Genomic DNA, 4,169 nt, shown 5'->3' on the forward strand with positions numbered 1-4,169 from the left:
ATGTGCGCTGCCTGCTAAGTGCAAACACACTACCATTCATCTTCTTCTTCGGTGCTGCATGCAATTGTACCTGTTCTGGGGATCAAGCCCCACCCACCTTCCCATTTAACCTATTTGACTACTTTGAGGTGACTGCTTTGTGTAGGTTGGGGTCGCTAATGGCCAACTCGTACCATGCTGTACATCAAATAGAACAAAGGAGCCAAAGGATCCAGCCGTAGCTTCGGCTCTCTTCGGCCGAAAGAGGACTTCGGTTCAGTCGAACTGAAAGGCTGCTGTACGGGCTTTTCACTATAGCGCGTACAGCAGCTGTAGGCGGCCGAGGAAAGCATATGCTTAGTCTCGACTGAGCCGAAGTGACACCCGAAGCAGGGCAAATGGACGGCCGAAGGTCTTCTGCACTTCCGCACAGCATGTTCAGCTGACCGAAGTGCAGCCGATGTATTGCTGATTTCAGACGATGTACGGCTGAAATCGGCCATACTGAATAGCAGAACATTGTTCTTCACTTCAACAGCTTTGTGAATAAAACCCCCTTAATATTTTAGACACTTTGAAATATATAACTTGTAGAGAACTCAGTGCAGGGCTGGACTAATCCCAGGAGCCAGGTTGCCAATGCTCCTTCAAAATTACAGCTGGCGCAAAACATTTGAGGTTTTCTCCAGTTGTTGTCAATGGAGCTCTGTGAAAAAAACCCAGTTCTCTCCTGGATTGGACAGACTGGTGGCTCCTGTATCTTATATTAATTTGTCCGCCCCTGCCTCGGTGGCAGCCTGACAAAATTATCTCACCGTATTTGCAGAGCACATAGTTGAAGTCAATGTTTATGGAATAATGAACATGATGGGATAATCTTATGCAAACAAGAGTAATAAAGCAACATAGAGGTCTGGTGTCACTGTATGGTTAGGAGTGTACTTCCCCCCCATTTATCTCATCTGACTCAATATGGATATCATTAATACATAACTAGTATAATCCCTGCTGGCGGTAGGTAAACATTCTTATCAGCAAAAACAATGCAGGCTACTGACCCCTCTGGAATATGCTTTGCAAGCTATGAAATAACTGACAACCATGGACAAGTGGGTAAAATCATCTTAGTTAGAAGACTGGGGACAAAAATGAAGAAAACATTTAATTTATTCGTGAAAACTGTATTGTATTTTCCTTTTTTCTTTTCACTAAAAAGTCACAAAAGTTACATTTGATTTTTCTTAACAGAGTGAAAACTCATTTTTCTTTTTTGCTTCTCTGTGCATCTAGAAGCCAAGCTTATATCTTGATGAAACAAATAATTATGCTGTTTCGGATTTGGAGGCAACGAACCTCCAAATCCGAAAGCGCACATTTGAAAAAAAAGAACGTGCCGCGGCCATATTGGCCACCGACGCATTCTGCGCATGAGGGCCGCCATCTTTGTCACTTTGTTTGCCTGAGGAAGGAACTAGTTTGGGTTTGGAAACGTTGCCACACATTGTGAGGCCTTCTGAGATGTTAATAAAGATGGTTTGACATTCTTGAACCTTGGAGTGTAAGTGATCTCTTCATTTACCATCTTGTAAGTGGGGCGTAGGACGTCGGGTGATGACATATGCATGTACAGTAGGGGTGCTGCCATCTTGGGCACAGCAAGATGGCGGTGCCCATACAAAAATTACTTTATGCCTGAATATATATTTTTCGTATATTCGGGCATATATTAAAGTGACATTAAAGTAAAAAAGGTTTTTCCCTGCCCCCCATGTTAATGTCAGTACTTACCTTAAATGATGTTTCTTAATCCAATCTTCTTCTTTCCTGTCCTTTTCATCTGTCCCTCCAGCACTGCGGCGGGTCTTGGATCCAGCGCTGACTGGCACTTCCTGTCCCACGGTGTCTGCATGCGGGTGCACGCGTCCATAGATTTACCTTGTGTCTCTACCTCGCGTCCCAGCCGAAAATGTGATCTGCGCATGCGCCCGCCCCAAGATGCTTTGCAGCCGCCTGAGAATTTTCACATTTTCAGACAGGAGCGCGTGGGGAAGACACAGGTAAGTATTAACCCTTTTCAAAGCATTTTTTTTTTTTTTACACTTTTTGCATATATCTACTGCTTGAGATCAACAGAATTTCATGAATCAGAAAGTTCGTCCGAATCCGAATGCTCATCTCCAGTTATAACAGGAGAGTATATGCTATAAACATGTCCATTAGGCATTCCTGGTATTCATATTCCAGGTTTATCAAAACCCAGAGAAGCATTTGCTTCACTTCATGCTGTATTGTGCTGAGGAGCAGGGCTCACAGCATGTCATGTTTTCACTGGGGTGTGGAGGGACCACTTGTCAGGTTTCCTGATTGTACGGAACGCTTGCTGGGGTACTGAGCACCAACCCAGACAAAAAAAAAAAAAACCTAAAGAAATGTTGTATCCATCCTTTGTGTGTACATATGATATACTGTATGTGTACATATGATTGTTCATGCTGCCCACCTGCTCCATCTGTTACTGAACTGGCAATTGCTAATAACTCTAATATGCGTCCCAGCTGTTTCGCCCTCTGATAAGCCCGGTATCTGCTCAAGAAACCCTCCCTCCTTGATCAAAGTTTTGTTTTACCTGATAATTGGAGCCATAAATGGGTTTGTCATCATATTTAATGTTAACAGGAGCTGGTATTTTACAATTCAGACCATACAAGTGATTAATATCCTATACTTTGCCAATGATAATTAATGAGAGTATTAATCTCACACTCAGGACAGAATTCTATGTGTGTATAGATTAGGAAGCAGGGCCGGCCTTAGGGGTGTGCAAGCTGGGCAGCCGCACAGGGCGCCATGGCAACAAAGGTGCCAGGCGGCCGACACAGCTCGTCCTCGGGGCGGCTTCTCTCCTCCTGACCGCTGGCCATCCGACATGACAGCGCTCCCTCCAATTTATGCTATTCTTGATTCAGCCATTGGCATGTTCTGGAGGCAGGGCGCATGGCGTCATATAACACCGCACATGTTGGGCGCCGCGATCTTGGTGTATATCTAGGTATACACCAAGATGGCCGCATGTAACGTCAGCTCCCCGCCTCCAAGATGGTGGCACGTATTCACAGAACACGCCGGTGGCCAACATGGCCGCCGCACATTCTCAAACAAAATTATTATTATTATGCGCTTAATACATTTTTCGTATATTCGGACATATAGTAATTCATTAATTTTACAAGTAGTCCGGGTTTTGTGTTCTATTTTCTATTTTTACTTTTCTAGATATACGTACTTGAAAAAAAGAGTGTTGGCATGACATACTGACACTTTTTATAGACTCTATTTTAGTTTGACATTTATTGTTTACCTTCTGTTGTTTTATTTGATAAGAATACTTATATTGTACCTACAAGTTTAATACCTTTGAATAAAAGTTGTATTTTCATCATACATTTTAATATATTTTTGTTTGCGGCTTAACAAAATAGGAGTCTTTAAATGGTGCTGATATTGGGGGAAATGGGTGTGGTTACTGGGGGTGTGGCCACTGAGGGGTGTGGTCACTGAGAGGCGCTGTAAAGCTTTCTTGCACAGGGCGCCTAAAGGCCTAAGGCCAGCCCTGTTAGGAAGCCATAACATGAAGAAACTACCAGGTCACTTTCTCCCAGATAGGGAGACCTGATTGTGCTATTGATTGAATGGACCTATGCAGCACACGGACGCACACACCCATTCGTACATATTTACAATTTAGTGCATCTTAGTTGAGCTCACTTTTGACTTATCCTTGCTTTAAAGTTGGGCATTTACCCCCTTTCACTAAAAATCACATCAACATGCAGCTCTGTATGCCGATATAAAATCATCTTGCATTCATTAGTTAAACAAACATATTTTTATTTTACTTACCATTTCCTTTTTTCTACTTCCTGGTCCTCTTTGGCACAAATGTTATAACCGTGCCCAAGCATTGCATCCTGGGAAGGTTACATCAGCAGAGCATTGCTGGCACACTATTATTATACATTTATATAGCTCTGGCATATACCGCAGCGCTGTACAGAAAACACTGAGCCAGTCAGATCAGTTTCTGTACAGAGGAGCTTACACTCTAATGTCCCCCCACAGTCGCACACTATTATTATACATTTATATAGCTCCAGTGGCGGCTCTAGGAACAATATATAGGGGGGGCACAT

Source organism: Nanorana parkeri, unplaced genomic scaffold (assembly GCF_000935625.1).
Source record: "Nanorana parkeri isolate BGI_ZX_2015 unplaced genomic scaffold, ASM93562v1 scaffold566, whole genome shotgun sequence".
In the NCBI taxonomy this organism is placed as follows: domain Eukaryota; kingdom Metazoa; phylum Chordata; class Amphibia; order Anura; family Dicroglossidae; genus Nanorana; species Nanorana parkeri.